Source organism: Lepidochelys kempii, chromosome 5 (genome assembly GCF_965140265.1).
Source record: "Lepidochelys kempii isolate rLepKem1 chromosome 5, rLepKem1.hap2, whole genome shotgun sequence".
NCBI classification, from domain to species: domain Eukaryota; kingdom Metazoa; phylum Chordata; order Testudines; family Cheloniidae; genus Lepidochelys; species Lepidochelys kempii.
Window position 1 is genome coordinate 136,348,613 of NC_133260.1, and position 17,863 is coordinate 136,366,475.

General features: G+C 48.9%; 1 non-coding gene and 1 pseudogene across 1 annotated transcript; one reads left to right on the top strand and one right to left on the bottom strand.

Moving 5' to 3' along the window:
• The window catches only part of LOC140911916 (uncharacterized), an 89,713-nt pseudogene extending 72,893 nt beyond the window's left edge, over nt 1-16,820 (top strand).
• TRNAS-AGA (transfer RNA serine (anticodon AGA)) lies at nt 13,446-13,527 on the bottom strand. Its single transcript has one exon. It is a non-coding gene; the product is annotated as a tRNA-Ser (tRNA).
• Nucleotides 16,821-17,863: the final 1,043 nt, after the last annotated feature.

The following is a 17,863-nucleotide window of genomic DNA, read 5'->3' on the forward strand; positions in this document are numbered from 1 at the left end:
AGAAGCGGGGTTCTGGGTGGAAGGAAAAGTGGCAATGGTGAGTCCTAGTGGGCTCCTTTCTGGCAAGATGGTTTTCTGTTTTAGGCTTGGGAGGAACCTGAAAGCTGTGTGTGGACTTGTTCCAGTGAGAACTGCTGCTCCTTTCTTGCCGACCTGGAGGCGCTGGTGACTGCTTGTGGTGGGGCAGCTGCTGACTTGAGTGAATGCGATATAGGAAACCCTAGCCTAAGTCCACTGCTTGTCTCCTGCCTTGTGACATCAAGATTTAAATCTTCCTAGCACGTGCTGCGGATCGTGCATTAAGCCTACCTGGTTGGCCTGGTCATTGCCCAAGTAGCCCAGTTGGGACTGCATTAGATTGATTTGAAGATTTCTGGCCTGGTTCCAGGCTTTAGCACACCCCTTCACCCTGGGCATGTAGTGCTAGGCTTTCTTCTGGGTTTGCAGCTGTGCCTTGAACTCATGAATTTTCCTAATTTCAGAGGCAGCATTTGCAGAGGCCAGTATGTGGGGCCATGTGCCCCTCCTGGGTTAGCTATCCCAGCTACTTGTGGTGCTGCCAGGCTCCCTCCCTGCAAAGCAGCTGCTGGAGGGGTAAGTGGAGAGGGTCTGCCTTTGCTGCTTCCTTTGCATACATGGTTCACATATGGGAGGGGCTGTTGATTATAAGGGGTGTGGCTGAACCTTGAAATTATGCCCCCCCTTTTCAGGAGACTCCAGTTGTCTGTGCCTGGTTTCCAGCTCCTCAGCCAAAGGAAAAAGTGGTGGTATTCACCTGAGTGGCCAGCTCTTATTTTCTTTCTCATGAAGGGAGGAAAAAAGAATCTCTTTTCAAAACCCCTGTCCTACCATTGACCGAGGTGTGACTTTCTAAGTTCCTGCTACTGTGGAGGATTTAGAGTTAGTGGGGCCCTGTGCGCATAAAGTCCATGCAACATTCCACTTTCATCCCAGCCCTAGTATGTCTCCAGTAGCTGCTGTCCCCTGGCAGCAGCAAAGGAAGTTTCCACCCATCCAGGAGACCCCAGCCTGGGACTAAACTCAGCTAAGGCTTCTCCTCTCCCCCATCTTGGAATCAAGTTCATATTTTCACTATGAGTTAAAGCATCCCGAATCCCCAGAGTCTCGCTCAATGTCACAAGTTCCCAGTGTCTCCATGGAAGACAATTTGTTAAATCCCAGATGAGTGGAGTGAAATCAGTTCTCAACCTGAGTCCTTTGCTCTTAATCCTGAGGGTATTGTCCCACCATAGAGCCATTTACCACCTCTTTCATACAGAAGCACAATTTTCTTTGCACAGACACAGGAACAGCAAGATCTTTCTCTGTCCCTTGCGCAAAGAAGGGTGTCAAATTCCACGGAACCTTCCTCTTCTGCAATGGAAACAATGGACAAACGGGGGGCCCTGATCACATCCAGCCCTGGCAGGGAGATGTTCCCTCCCCTTTTCCTTAGTGCTGCTGCTGCTATTTCATGGAATGTCTGGGATGGGGAAAAAGCTGAGTTCACTCCAGGTGGAGGGAAAAAAGGACCCTGAAAATCTCAGGGCCCCAGGGAAAACCCAACCCCTGCTACCGGAAAACTGTGATGTTGGGGATGTGCATGGGAAAGGGACTGTGTGAATTGTCAAGGTGGGGAATGAATAACAATCTACAACTAGATCCACCTCATTAACCACCGACAGAAGCTAATCATACTGAAGATAGAAGGGAAACTGGGAGCGATTCTTTGCTGTTCAGCCAAAGAAACAGTAACCCAATTGCCCCGCAGTAAATGTACTGGGGAAAGCTGGACTTTTCAGGCAGGTCCTGCTTTTCACAGCAGATCCTAAAAACACCTGGAGCTCCCCACACCACTTCTGTGAGGTGCTGAGCTCCTCACAGCACCCCCCACCACCATTACCTTCCAGCAGGGGGTGGCAGAACCACCCACTCAATACAAGGGAGAGGGCTGATTGTCTCTCTGCACCCTGAGTCCAGTGCACACATTCTCTCTCCCACATGCATAGAATCTGGCCCTGCTGCAAAGTGACCCCTATGAACCAGCAACCTCCAGGACAGCAGGATTGGCCCTCAGAGCTGGGGATGTGTCCCCCATGCTGCTCTTAGTCCACTGAATGCTTTGGAAACAGGAGGGCCTGCTCCTTTGCTCACACCCAGAGGGGATGTGGCCCAGCAGTCTCCCTGCATGAGTTTCAATCCTGTTCAGTGAGGGGCAAGTGCCGATTGCATAAAAGGTCTGTGGGGGTTTCTGCTCTTAAGTCACCTTGGTACCTGCCAAAAGCAACCTGTATCCCCTCTGGCAGCAGCTTCTAGGTGGAAGAACTGGGGGAGTTTTTGTGCATCTCTGCTCACAGACACCAGCCCTGCAGCTTCCATTGCCACAGTTGGCAGGGTTGGCACTCGGGGCAGGGGCAGCGCTTGGAGACCCCCCTGGCCCCAGGGCCCACAGGGACATGACAGCCACCTCCAGGAGCAGCACGCCATGTGGAGTGAGTGTGGGCAGGAAGCCGCCTTAGCCCCGTTGTGCTGCCGGTGGGGGTCCCCCAGTTCTTTTAAATTGCCTGGGGGTGGCAGGTGCGGTCTGGGGAGACCACACTAAAGGATATTTTCTTCTGGTTAAAAGGTAGTGGAGTCTCATCACTGAAAAGCCACATCTTGAGTTAGATTTGAACCAGCAGCCTTTCAATTACCTGGCAAAGGTGAGTACCACAGAGGCTGATAACTGTGTACTTCCCAACATTGTCTAAGACGCACCTGCAGGGTGCAAACTGGTTAGTGCAAAGGGAAATATTGCTGGGGTTCTGAGTTCAAGCCTTAGCTGGAGCACTGGTTTCTATTATCCATGTACCTTTCCCCAATGTGCTTTGCCATATTCACATGGAAAGTGCCATACCAGAGTAATGAGAGTAAGTGCTAAAATGTGAAGGTTGGTGCATAGCTTGGGCCTCCCCCCCTGTGTTGCCATTAGCTCTGGGTGGATTGTTCACTGGCAGGGAGGATTGATCCATTTGCTGCTGAGGAAGCTGCCAGGACTGGTCTCTGGGCACCAGATCTCCCTGATTCTTCCAGCACATCCCAGGCTGCCTCCCTGCCCCAGTCACTGCTGCAGGAGGGTTCTGTATGCACTGAGCCTAAAGTCTTTCCAAGCCTTCTTAGTGGAGTTGGGAGCACGTCAGTCTCATCATCTGAAGGTCCTGAGTTAAAGCCTCAGAGAGAGCAAATGTTTTTGCTGCCCTGCTTCAGATTTTCTAAAGGAAATCAGAGAAAAGAGACTAGAGCAGAGTGATTTCTAGACACCCTCCCATCCAGCCCACACACACACTTTTCAAAGGCATTAAATTTTCCTTCTCCTTTATGACTTTAATGCAGCTGGAAATACCAATTCCTAGAGGCCCCTTCCCACAGAGCACACAACTGTAGTGCAAAAAGCTGGGGGCTACCAGGTTGTTATGGGCAAGTAGTGGAAGGGATGCACACAAAAAATGCACTAGGGCCATTGCCCCTCTTGCTCACCGCCAAGCAGCTTTGATTCTTGATGACTGTGATGCTGAGACTCCACTGCCTCAGCATCCTCAACCTCCACTTAGACCCCTGTTCATATTCCAGACCCCAACCCTGCCCAGCCACTCACCTTCTGCCCCAGGTGAACCAGCTGGTGGGCTGCATCCACAGGTAGGCAGCTTATATTGCTCCCCTCAGAGCAGCAGCTGCAGCTGTTGGCAGCTAATCCCCCCCCAAGGCTTGGGGGAAGAAGCTGGGGATCACATTTTATTTCTTCCACACATCGAATCTCACTGTGTTTGAACATATTTCTCTCTAACCCTGATTTTAATTCAGAGCCTCTCCCCCTATTTCTGCTTTGTGCCTCATTCCTGTACAGATGTGAACACAAAGAAACTTTTGGTGACCACTTGCAGCTACTTCCCTGAAGATTTTTTAATTTAATGATTGCTGTCTCCTACCCCCATTAAGAACAGCTGATTTTATGCCCAGGCACTTCGTCATCCTCCATAACCATGTCATCAAAACCACCTGGATGACTGCTTGAAACTCCTGACACTACACACTCCTCCTCTTTCATGTGTGTGACCTCCACGTGGCTGTTGTAAGATACATTTCCTCCCATTTCTCCAACCTCTAAGGTTTTCACATTGTCATCCAGAGCAGTTTCCTTTTCCGTGTTTCTCTGTGAGATATTTTCCTCATCTAATTTTGGAGGCTCTTTAAATACTTTTAGTTGGGAGATACTGTACAACCTTGCTAAAGCTTTCCCTGACTTGTCTTCTAATTTAACTCTTTTGCCCTCTACAGCGGCAATTTTGTATGGTCCCACGCAGGTAGGTTCCAGCTGCCCTCCCTTTCTTGTTTTCCTTCTCGCATTCAGTAATATGACAGTGTCACCAACCTTTAATGTTATTTCCCCATATTTATGAGTGTTAGTTTTGGCATACTGTATTTGTTGCTTTTCTTGTGCATTTGAAATATTACTAATAGCCACTTTAGTTTCAGCATCATGGCTACCTTCATTTTTCATGATGTAGTCTTTGTAGTATTCTTCATCGAATTGCTCTAAATCTGTTGGTTTTGGAAACAAATGGAGAAGGAGTTGTTTGTAAAACGAACAATCATAAAATAATATAAGCACCTGAAAGCTGAAGGACACTTACCATGTACTTGTCTGACACTTGGTCTGGAAATCTTGGCTCAACGCCATAGAGTGGTCGATAGGGTGAAAATTTGGTTGTCATGTTTGGTTTTGTTTGCAAAGAAAATACGATGTCACCAAGAAATTCATCCCAATTAGTCGCACTATCAACCAACTTCCACAGTGCTCTGTAAAAAATGGTGATGGATTATTTGTGGGGGAAGGGGAAAGTACTGTCTTTACTGAGAGAAATTGTATGCAATCAGAAAGGTGTAAATAGGCCATGATAGTGCAGTGGGATAATTCCTTTTACTTGACATAAAAGACAAGTTGAGGTTCAATGTACTAAAAATGTGAAGCAATTTGTAGCTTCTGTCCTAGTGCATTCTCCTTTCTATTAATACTAGGGTGACCAGATGTCCCCATTTTATCGGGACAGTCCTGATTTTTGGGTCTTTTTCTTATATAAGCTCCTATTACCCCCTCCCCCCACCACCCTTCTGTCCTGATTTTTCACACTTTGTCTGGTCACCCTAATTAATACTGTAATGTTCAGTGCCCTAAAATTACCTTTTGATGGATTTGTTTGTGTTTTCAGCTAGTCTCTTGGTTTGTGGATAGTATGGGCTGGTCAAGCTCCATTGTATTCCCACTTTTTTGCACATCTCTAGGTTAAGCTGAAAGGAAAAATTGTATGCCATTAACTTTCCTCTGGACAGGTTTGGTGTGTAAAAAGAAAGAATACAAGGTTATGTGACAGTGTACCCCATAAGGCTTTATGGGGGGGGTGCTTACATATGTATGTATGTATATGACTGGAATGTGGTTTTTCTACATATGCTATGTAACATATCTATGTAAAGGTTATGATCTACAGGTTATGTTCATCCTAGTTGTATGCATGTACCATTTGTGTGTTCAAAGTTATGAAAATTGGCTGTATACTTGCTTGATTTCTAAGTAGTCTTAGAACATTTAGTCACTTCTTGGGAAAGGAATGTGCAAGTTAAGTGCTCAGTCAGGAAGCACTTAACAGACAAAAGAGCTTGGAAGGCTCCAATCCACATAAGAAGTCTACCTGAGGATGTTCAGGGTAGCACCTGGGTAATGGCTGCTAGCTGCAAGTCCTGAGTCATGCATGGGCATGTGACTTGCCCATGTGATTCCAAATCTCCATTTTGTGACTGGATTCTACACAAGGGGAGAGAGGGGTGTCCACCCAGAAGAAAAGGAGTACTTGTGGCACCTTAGAGACTAACCAATTTATTAGAGCATAAGCTTTCGTGAGCTACAGCTCACTTCAAGTCTATTTAAACCCCGGGGAGACCCCTCCATTTGGTCTTCAGCCGGCTTAAGTTAGAGCCTCTCCAGCCCAGGAGACCTGAAGGAAACTGGAACAATGGACAGTGACTACAGGGGGGGGTGCGAGTGATAACTAGACCCAGACTAAAAGAAGTTTAGTCTGAAAAAGGAGACTCACTGAAACATCTGAGGGTGAGGACAGTATTCAGTTTTATTTACTGTATTAGAGATAAATCTTTGTGTTTTGTTTTATTTTATTTGGTAATTCACTTTGTTCTGTCTGTTACTACTTGGAACTACTTAAATCCTACTTTCTGTACTCATTAAAATCTCTTTTTACTTATTAATTAACCTGGAGTACGTGTTAGTACCGGGGGCGGGGGAGGGGGGGAGCAGCTGTGCATATCTCTCTTAGGGTTACAGAGGGCGAACAATCTATGAGTTTGCCCTATATAAGCTTTATACAGGGTAAAACAGTTTTATTTAGGTTTTGAACCCCATTGGGAGTTGGCATCTGAGTGCTAAAGGCAGGAACACTTCCTAAGCTGCTTCCAGGAAAGCCTACAGCTGTTAGGGGACGTGGCTCCGACCTGGGTTTGGCTTGGAGCAGGCTAGCGGGTCTGGCTCAAACCAGGCAGGGTTCAGGTGTCCTAGGCTGGAAAGGGCAGGAAAGCAGGGGCAGGAGTAGGCTTGGCACATCAGTTGGCAGCTCCTAAGGGGTTTTCTGTGATCCAACCCCTGACAGTGGCATAGTCAAGCAGGATCTGTGCACAGCTGATTGCTTTGAGATACTGGTGGTGATTTTAAGTGAAGTTTAAGTGTGGTGGCTGGAGAACAGATGAAGTGGCTACTGGTTTGTTATTTTCTGTTTGCTTATTTCGGGTAAGGAAAATAGGGACAGAAAAGGAAGCACAATAAGTAAGAGTGAGGATCAGAACAAGCTAGAACTGTACAGGTTGCAAATCGCCCAGAAAGGCTGAACACTGGGTGCTGCAAAAGTCTCTGTTAACTAAGAAGCCCCTGAGCTGAGTGCATCCCAGTTTCAGTGAACTACAGAGGGAGTGTGGCCCAGTACAAGAAAGCAGGAAAATGACTACCAGTGAAGCAGCTACTAAACTAGAGCTGGCTAGACTGGAAGCAGAAGAGAAAGAAAATGAACATAAGAGACTTATCAAATTTTAAAAAATTAGAAATTAATGCAGCAGCAGACAGAGAAGAAGATGCCCACAAGACAGCTATGGAGGCAGAAAGAGCCAAAGAGGAGGCTTCCCTCAAGAGAGAGATGGAGGCCTAGAAGTATGAACTGGCTGTTATGGAGTTGAGGAAACAAACCCCTCCAGCTGCTGGTTCCACTTCCCCAAAAATCCACAGATGGGCGCAACTAAGCCCCCAGTATGATGAAACCAGCGATATTGCCGAATATTTCATCACCTTTGAGAGACTGTGTGTACCCTCCATGCAATCCCTGAAGATCGAAAGATGACCACATTGATAGCAAAATTGACTGGCAGCGCTCTGGACATATTCAGTAAGATGCCTATTGATGATGTTTTAAACTATGGTAAATTTAAGGAACTGATTTTGAAACCGTATCAGGTTACACCCGAAACCTATAGGGTTAAATTCAGGATTCTTAAAAGGAGATCTGGATTGAGTAATGTGGTTTATGCAAATAAGTGATTGAGGGGTAATGGCATTACAAGCTTTGAAGGAATGTGTGATTTGGTTACTCAGGAATAGTTCCTGAAAGTGTGCAGTGATGATGTAAAACAGTATTTGTGGGACAAAAAGGTAAATGAGGTGAGTGAATTAGCTGGGTTTGCAGACTCTTATGCACAAGCACAAGCTGCAATTAAACATGAACCACTGGCAGAGGGGCTCAGGGTTGGGGGAAAGCAGAATCACCGTTTTACCCCTAGGGAAAAGGAGGCGGGGTGTTCACCTCCCCATTCCCCTGTGACCCGTCCCAAATCTCCTGTGCAAGCAGAGGAGCCCAAGAGGTGCTCTCGTCGTAAGTCCACCGAGCACCTGAGGAATAAGTGTCCCTCACTGAGTGGAAGAAGGCAACAAGTAACACATGATGCTGCTGCTTCTCAGAGCCAGGCTGCTGCCTCTTTCCACATAGGATGTGTGAAGCTTGCATCTACAGAACCCAGCAGTGAGCACATGCATGCTGTTAAACTGAATGGGAGATTCATCACTGGATTGAGAGACACAGGCGCTGAGATTTCTGTGGTCAGGAGGGACCTGCTCCAGGAGGAGGATTTGTCGCCAGGCAAAATGGCAGAACTGGAATGGGTGGGGGGGCTACTTGCACCTTTAACTGAAGTTCACAGGCAAACTAAAAATCTGTGAATTGCCACCATGGCCCACAGCTTGGCACCGTTTCTACTGGGGCTGATTTCTTTAATGTGGCAGAATCTGTCCCAGAGTTGGTGAGCAGTGAGCAGGAAGTGTGTGCTAACAGCCCCGGGGGGTGGGGTGGGGGTGAAGCCACAGGGACTGTTGCGGGAATAGGAGCGTGTCTCTTAGGGAATAGGAGCGTGTCTCTTAGGAGGGGGATGTACCACCCTATAGCATGGGGGGCCACCCAGCTGCTCGTCAGCAGGGGGACAGGCCTGCCTTGGGGTGCACAGAGGCATGTGCCCCAAAGGTGGGGGTTAGGGTCCTGGTGACCACTGCGGTGGGAACAGATCTCCAAGGACTCTGTGGCAGGAAGCAAACCCAACCTGAGTGAAAAGGGGTCAGTGGCCAGTGAAGGGTCTGTCATAGCTGGTAGCTGTGAGCCCACAGCCAGACCAGGGTCACCTTCTCTTCTGGGGACACAAGAGTGTCTGACTCAGAGGGAAGCCCAGAGAGGGAAGCCCAGATGGAAGGTGAGGGGGGGCCAGAGAGTCCGTCTACCTTTTGTAGGGAGGATCTTTCTCATAACAGACCCCTCTCCTGTGGATCAGGTCAGAGGGGAAAACTGGGGGTCAGATCTCCGAAGGAGAGTCCTCGAGGTCAGGCAGGCCTCTCGGTAAAGGGAGTGGGAGTGAGAACTCCCATCCTATTGCTAGCCCATTCCACCGGGGTCGTGTATAAGCCAGGACAATGTGCCACAACATCAGGACCACTCGCCCTCTTTGCTTCTCTGCAGCTGCTCACTCCCTCTCCTTTGCTGTCTCTGCTCCCCTTGACTGTCTCAGCACCTGGCCCCACAGGGCTTCCTTCCAGCTGGAGACTCTGTTTTCTAGGCCTGCTCCTGTGGATAGGAGCCTCTCTCCTGATTCCTAAGGACTCCACAGGAGAAAGGGGCTTCTCCAGGAAATTGCCACTGCTTCTGGGAATCTATGCTGCTCTAGACACTGCCAGAAATCTTTTGGCTCCTCATGCACAAGGCAACTGGAAAGCTGAGTGCCCATCCAGGGGCTTGAATCCTGGACCCTCAGATTAAGAGCCTGTTGCTCTACCAACTGAGCTAGTTGAAAGCATCTACCCTTCTCCCACAAGAGCAAGTAGGCAGGCAGGCAAAAGAGAGGCAAAAAAAAAAAGTCCCACCAACGCTTCGTCTTTTTCTCCTCAGCCACTGCCTATCAGCAGGATTCTTCCTCCTCTGCCATCAAATCTCTCCACCTCTACAGTCCGCTGCACCCCAGTCCCCCATGCTCCCTCCCCTGGAGGGAAGACTCACGCTTGCACAACTGGAGACAGGGGAGCTGGGCATACTGAGCTCAGGGCTTTGTCGCAGGCTACTATAAGTCCAAGAAATCCATGGAGATTTGAACTCAGACTGCAGGGTTCAGAGTCCCGACTGTTTGACCAGGGACCAGATTGCATTGTGCTGTTTGGGCACCTATGAGCTGCACCTGGCAGGCTAGCACTCTGCACTCACAGGTGCTCTCCAGTTGCTTCCCCTCTCCAAACCGTCTCTCCTCTGCTGTCTCTAGTGTGCGCTCTCTCCCCGCTAGGCTTTCTGAGCCCCCGTTGCCCTAGAATGTGACTTTCCTGCCTGTTGTTGCCTGATCTTTGGATTGTGTATTAATTATATAGATTACTTAAGAATCCCCAGTTATCACTTCAAGGATTGACAGGTACTTCTCCCAAAATCAGACCCTGTATTATTTAACTTATTCTGTAGTTGGGAACCCTGATGTGCACAGTTACAACACTCACACAGTAGGAACTCTTTTATATTTAATATAGTTTATTAATACGTTTAGCACAGTCACAAACACCCCAACTTAACAAGATAGATAGAGAATGTACATCTGCACTTCCATATGCTCACACCATCCCTTGTAGAACAATCTGAAGTGTTAATCATCATCTTCCTCATCACCATCACCTTCCCCATTATCACCAGTGGCATCATTCTGGCCCCTCCCAAGGACTACATCTCCTTCTCCTGCTGCCCCTAGGCTGGGATGCCACTTTTATAATACCAGGTTTCAGAGTAACAGCCGTGTTAGTCTGTATTCGCAAAAAGAAAAGGAGTACTTGTGGCACCTTAGAGACTTATGCTCTAATAAATTGGTTAGTCTCTAAGGTGCCACAAGTACTCCTTTTCTTTTATAATACGTTATGCTGACGCCGTTATGTTTGATGCATATTCGGTAGGGGATTTTTCCCCTTTTCCTTATTTGCATTTCCTCACTTCACTAATTTTGGAGTGTCTTTTCCCTATAGGTTAGTATATTATTGATCTCAACTTATTATCATAGACGTCAGTTCGTCACCCTGGCCGTTTTGTGGTTAGGTGTCACATTTGTTATTTCTGTCCTAACCGGTTATTGCGGGTTTTTCCACGTTGTGGTGTACCTGTTAAGTTTAAAAGGGTATGAACTTAGGAAAGCCCCTCGGCCAGCCTGCTTTAACACATCATATGTGGACCTTATGCTTTAGCTCATCACCATCTATCTGGGTGAAAGGTCCCAGACATATGTATGCAGTCTTTGCCTTAGCTCAATATACAGGATATGGCCTGTAAGTCCCTTGCGGCGTTACAATCAAACTACTTTAATATAAACCTCTTATAACCTATTATAATAAAACAAATAACTAGACCATAAGGCAATAAGAAATCCATAAGCAAAGATATGTAGGCAAGGAAGCAGGTTAGCCCTATAGGCTACAGCCTAGACTCTGAGTCGCATCAGGTGGGGCCACTGGCTACCAGGCTTCCATCCAAGTGCGCGGGGCCCAGGGCAGGGAGTGTTACTGATTTAGGAAGCTCCTTGTGCCAAGAGGGGACCTGGTGACTGGAGCTGCTGTGGTTGTGTGAGAGACCAAAGGGCACCTCCATTCTGGGATGGAGGGGTCTGGCCTGCAGGCACAATTACCTTTACGTTGGGCAGTTTTCTGGCAACCCTGCATAGAAGGGGCTGCAGCTGGCAGCAGCTTAAACCCCTTCCCCCCTGCTGCGCTAGGCACAGTTTGGATAAATGCAATGTCCATGTTTCATAGAGGCTCTTGGTGCCTTGATCGGAAGAGCAGCGCAGCTGGGAAGCACTGAACTGGCTCTGTGTTTTCTGATTGCAGGGTCGGTCCCAGGAGATTAGAGAGACAAAATGGGGGTCAACTTCTGCTGGGGAGAGACAAGCCTTCAAGCTCCACAGAGCTTGTCCTCAGGCCCTTGTCTCTCTCCCCAACAGAAGTTGGTCCAATAAACGATATGGCCTCCCCCGCCTTGTGTCTCGGTGTTTTCTGCTCCCACGGGTGTGGCTGGGAAGGGTCACAGGGCTCAGCAGGCTCAGGGAGTAACATCAGCCCCATTGGAGACAGGAGTGGAGCAAACCTCACAATCCGTGTGGTCACTGCAGGTCTGTCCAGCTGCCCCCTCCTCCCTCAGTGTCAGTCATGCGGGGAGCCTGTCTGCCCCCTCCTCAGCTACAGTCCCCTGGGCAGGGCCAGTCAGTTGGGATGTGTCCCAGCAGCCCCCTGCTCACTCCCACGTGGAGCCCAGATCTGGGTGAACTGGGCCTCTGGTTTGTTTGATCCCTGAGGGGTTTTCTGAGTTCAAATTGGGACCCCAAGTTTCTCCTCACTTGAGGAAATCCCTGTGAAAACTCACCCTTTCCGAGTGTCTTTTTCACTCCCTCTGCCAGAGACGTTCCCCATTCTTTCAAGTCCAGCGTGAGGAGAGGGGCAGAGAGAGGGGAGGCTTCAGGCTGCTGGGTTAGGGCAGGATTGCTGCTATTAATTGCCAGAACCTGCTAATTCTGAGGAACAAGCAGGGGGAAAGGGGCAGAGATACAGAGTCAGGGAGTGAAATGGAGAAAATACAGGAAGAATTTCTAGCAAGGGCGAAGTGTAATTAACAGAATCCAGAATATTCCCTGCACACCTTGTATTACTCTGGGCCTGATTCTCTTCCGCACTGACGACCCTTTCCCTGCCTCTGGCCGTGTCTAGAGGGCTTTATGCCACTGTCGAGCCCCTTTACACCGCCGTGAAGGTAAAGGTGTTATGTCGTCTTAGTGCAAACAAGAATCAGACCCACCCTGGGTGTCCAATGACCCCTCCGCACACCCAGGGTCTGTTTTTCAAAGGCTCTGAGCACCCACAGCTCTAAGTGAAGTCAGTGGGAGCTGCTGGCATCCAGCTCTTCTGACAATCAGGTGCCCAGTGCTTGTTCCATCCAGGGCTCTGGAAGCATTTAATTCTCTCGGGGGCACATGTGGCTCTGTTTGGGGAGGCTCACACACAGGTGCCAGAAACTCTCTAGAAGTTGGGGGGCCACCGGCATTTAGATCATGGGCCTGCCACCAAGGCCCCACCCCATGTCATTGTCTTCCCCTGAGGCCCCTCCCTCACTCTGGCACTTACTGCCCAATCCCCCGAGGGCCCCCCACTCTTCACTCCTCTCTGCCCCCTCCCCCGACACCCTCCTACCTGCCCCCCCCCCCCCGCTCCTCTCTCTCTCTTCCCCCAAGACTCCACTCAGCCCCTGCTTGCTCCTCTCTGCCCCTTTCCTGTAAGGGGGAGGCTATCTGGGGAGCCATGGGGCCAGGCCCCCATCTCTTTTTTCTGCCTTAGGTGAGCAGGTGGCAACAGGTCCTTGGGGAAGGAGACAGGGCAGGAAGATGTGCAGTGGGGAATGGGAAGAGGCAGAGCATAAGTGGTGCCCCCACTTCTCTGGAGCTTCGCTTCCAGCGCTGGGAAGGTGACAGTGGGCCCACGTGCCTCCAGAGGGGTGACCCGCCCCACACCCCCAGCAGCTCAGCCTCCCCTGGCCTCTTAGATGTGCTGCCCATGCTCAGGTCCTTCCACACTCTAGAGAGACGCAGCACCCAGGGGTAGGACTGAGCCATGGGGCACTAGGTGAGTGGCAGAGGCTCCGGGAGCTGAGAGTTTGCCTGAGACCCCTCAGGGACACAGTGTGAGGCACCATCCCAGGCATCTCTATGCAAGGAGCAGAACAGGGTTTACTTGGGGTGCGGAGCGTATTGAGAGCATCTCAGGGTCTGTGGAGATGTATTGCCCTGGTTAGCAAGTGTGGCTAGAACACAGGCCTCGCTGTGAGCAGGATTTGAACCTGTGTAGGGAAACCCTATTGGATTTCTAGTCCAACACTTTAACCAGTCGGCCATCACAGCTTTGAGCCTAGCAATGCCCCAAGGCCAGAGAAACAGGTAAACAATCACAATGCCCAGGCCTGAAGTCATCTGAAATACAGAATTCAAACAGGAAACCTGGCTCTCAAAGCACAGGGGGAATTTATGGGTCTCGTTGTTTAGCCATGTGGTTAAGCATCAAACCAACCCCCTCCTGTGGGGTCTGTAATTATTGCTCTCCCCCCTGTAAAGATAGGGACATGGAGATAGAATTAAACTGGCCAAGGTCACACAGTGAGTTAGAATCCACCAGCTCCCTGCTCTAGCCACCAATGTTCGCACTTTCTTGCTTTTATTAAGCTGTTTTTATTATTGGACTCTTTTCTCTATTTTAGAAACAGGACTAAGCCATGACTGGACTGTCAGACTGGAGAATGTGACACAGCTCCCTTTACCTGGACCCTGGATTTCTCATTACTTCAGAGAAACTTGTTAGTGGTAAAATGAACCATATTCAAATGACTACAGATTATGAACCGTTTGTTGTTGTTGCCTTGGATAATCCCACAGCCTTTTCCCCTGAGTAAGGAATGATGATTTCTTGGTTCACTCTCATTTCTTTCAGTGTTATGTTAGCATCTATTGCAACTAAGTGGTCAGAATCTGTCACTTCCGAAAGTCCGAGATGCGTGTCTCAGTTTCCCCACCTAGCTCCCTTCTCGGTACCTTTGATTTTCCTCAGAGTCTCCTTCAGAGCACTGGTTTGTTGGCACCAAGAACCAAGTCTGATGTCCAGGTCAGCAGACGTGTCCTCCAATTGCTAGAACTTCCCTTTTTCCACATCTAGAAAGAAACAGGTTTTTTCCCATTGATCATTATTTATTTTATTGTTGTATTTTACTCTGAATTTCGTCCCAGTGAGAAACGCTGAATCGAGGGGCCAGGAGAATGAATCTCTGTGTATCCAGCCACAGAATAGCTCCAGATCCAGCAATGGCTGGGCAAGCTTCCCTGAGGTGTCCCGTCAATGTGCTTCAGCCCTGATTTCCTGAGACCAGCTCTGGGGACCGGACGGGAGTTCAGACCCCGAGGGCAATTCACTCCTCGGCCTCCATGCTTTGACCAATAGATTCCAATGGTCCTGCTGGTCTTTGTTCTGTGGACATCTGCCCATTTGCAACTGGACTGAGATCAACTTCCCTCAAACCAGCTCATTCCTTACCAGTCTCTGAATGATCATCACGTCATACAGACTTCTGTTCCCTCCTGCCCTGGGCAGAAGAGAACCCCAGTGCCCTGGAGGTGACAGGCCCGGACTGTATCCGCAGAGTTCCGCGGGGGGCATCGTCCCTGCCCTAAGGCTGTGGCTGCACTGGGGAGCTTACAGTGACCTCCCAGCACCCATGCAGCTGCCCCCCTGGAAGCTCTCTAGTGTAGCCACTGGAAGCCGACGGGAGGGAGCTCTCCACCCCCAGCCAGCAGCCGTAGCCATGTTGGCAGGAGAAACTCTCCCAGCGACATAGCACTGTCCACACTGGCGCTTAGGTCGGTGTAACTTGTCACTCAGGGGGTGGCTTCTTCACACCCCTGAGTGACGTACGTTCTGCTGACACAAGGGGGAGTGTAGACAGAGCCTTAGCAGAGAAGCGATTTAGAAAACAGTTTTCATTTTGTAGGAAATGCAGGAACCCCGGGTTTGTAATAAACCAAAGGAGATTCCGACCCCACAAGTCACCTACACCACTTTGCAGTTGTGCCCTGGGATAGTTGTTTTGTCTCAGCATGTGCCCAGAATAATGACAGGTGAAGGGGAAGGAGCCATGCACCTGTCTAGGGTGCTTCTGACATCCTAGAGGGGAGAAGGGAAAAAAGACGCTTAGTCCCATACGCTACTCACACAGGGGGTGGGAACTTTTGTGGTAATTTAAATAGACTCAAGGGGCTCCAAAAGAGTCAAAGGTGCTCATGTGTCCCTGTCCAACATTAAACAGGTGAAACAAGGCTTGCCGTTTGGGCTGCTGGACAGAACAAGCATTCAGGCTGAAAAGCGAACATCATTTCTCTCAATTTCAGCAAAAAACAAAATTAAACAAACCCCCACAAAAACAGGCACCTGAAAAAGTCCTGCCCCTGACTTCACCTTTCCAAGGTCTTCTCCACACGCTCTCCCGCCCCGAGTGAGAATCCTACACCTTGACCAACAAACCACAGTCAGACCCTAATGCAGCTTTCCCTCTGCAGGCAGGATGGAGGAGAAAAACACAGGTGAAAAAAACCTCCAAGGTCAGCTGCAAACGGAGCCTTGGCAAGGACTTGGTGGAAATTTGAAGCCGGGATCTCTTGCATCCTAAAGGAGACTTACACCCTAGTCCAACAAATCCTTTGGGAACTCTAAGGAAAGCCACATTCCACAGGAGTTTCCAAAGACAAATGACCAGCCACACACCCAGGCAGAAGGAGCCTGGAAATGGGAAGGTACAGCAGCAAACACACCCTGGGTGACGGCTTGTCTGGGAGCTGCAGCCAGGCCCTCTGGCACCCGAAGTGAGACTCAGACTCTTACAGCAGCAAGCCACATTTGGCCATTGCTGAAATTGTCAGGCCTCAGAATTTTGGGCCAGAAACCAACAGCCAAATCGAGCTGTAAAATTGAACCACTTGGAAACGACAGGTTTCAGAATAGCAGCCGTGTTAGTCTGTATTCGCGAAAAGAAAAGGAGGACTTGTGGCACCTTAGAGACTAAGGAATTTATTTGAGCATAAGCTTTTTTGAGCTACAGCTCACTTCATCGGATGCATACTGTGTGCATACAAGCTCACGAAAGCTTATGCTCAAATAAATTGGTTAGTCTCTAAGGTGACACAAGTACTCCTTCACTTGGAAATGGCACTTCAAGCATGCCACAGTACCATAGGCAACAGTCTGGGTGTGTGCTGTTGGCTGCCGAGAGGTAGAATCCAGTGCCTGCTTCTTCACTTCCCACGGCGAGATATTTTGAGCCCCCAACAATTAGGGGAAGAACAGGGAGATGAAAAGCCAAAGAAAGTTTCAAGAGTTCTCCTTCCTGGCTGAGCTGGGGGCGCTGTCCAGGTCACGGATGGTCATTGTCGGGAGGGATGTGGGTCTGGTTCAGTTTGGGGGGGTTGTTCTGGGGAAGGATGTGGGTCTCATATATTTGGAGGTTTGGCCCAGAGCCCAGTCTTGTGGGGGCACAGCTGGTGGTCCTGATCCTAGTCTGTCTGCCTCTCTTCTGGCAGAGAAGGCCAAGCCAGGCTAGTATGAATAATGATGCTGTAAATAACATGTAACAAAGTTGTGGATGTTTTTTTTTTTTTTTTAAAAAATGTTTTAACAGTTTTCAATCTGCCCCAATTTCATCCTGCCCCAGTAGTTCCTATGAGAAATGTGAAGGATGAGCTATTGTAACTTCCCTCTTAGTGGGAACAACAGCTGTCTGGTGTTTTGGCTGCTCAGGCTTTTGTTAGCTGGTTTTACCCACTGTGTTTTCTTTTGCATGTTTTCTTTCATAATGCATTTGATGTACCTGTGTGTAACTTTTTCCCCTAAGGCACACAGCTGTACAGGTTTTATCTACAGTCTTTACAAGTTGAAGTTGCAGATGGAGGGGGCTCCCAGCAATGACAGCCTTGGGGTGGGGGGCACGGCTAGAAGCTGGGGGACTGGATTGGGACCCCCTGCCTACTGGTCTCTCTGCCCTGCAGTTTTAGTCCCCCCAGATTAGCCTGATTATCACAACAAAAGTTTTTTTTCTGCTGCTGCTAATAGCCCACCTTAATCAATTGGTCTCATTTAGAGTTGGTATGGCAACCCCCGTTTTCTCGTGTTCTCTGTATGTATGTGTGTATATCTATATATATATCTTCCTACTGTATTTTCCACTGCATGCATCTGATGAAGTGGGCTTTAGCCTATGAAAGCTTATGCTCAAATAAATTTGTTAGTCTCTAAGGTGCCACAAGTCCTCCTCATTATCTTTTCCTGACTGATTGTGCTGGGGGCTCTGCCTGGCTCCAGCACTCCGGTCCCTCAGCTACCAAGGCCACCTGGGAACCCTGATCAATTCCAGCTTTAAGGAGTGCTGAGATCCATCTGTCTCTTTCTCTGGCTCTCTCTAGGTATAGCCTCCTGACCCTACCTTATGGGATCAGTTATAATTTGCTAGCCCTAACTGTTGTAATCAAATTTAAGTTAGATTTAATATTGGAACTGTTTTGTTTGTTTGGCTGCCCTTGTAAGGTTACTACCTGGAAATAAATAACTTTCATGGTTAAGCTGATTGCTCTCCCCCATCATGGGTGTGTTTGGCTTTTCCATGCACTCTGCAGCAACGCTCCTTGTACCTAAGCTAAAGATCCC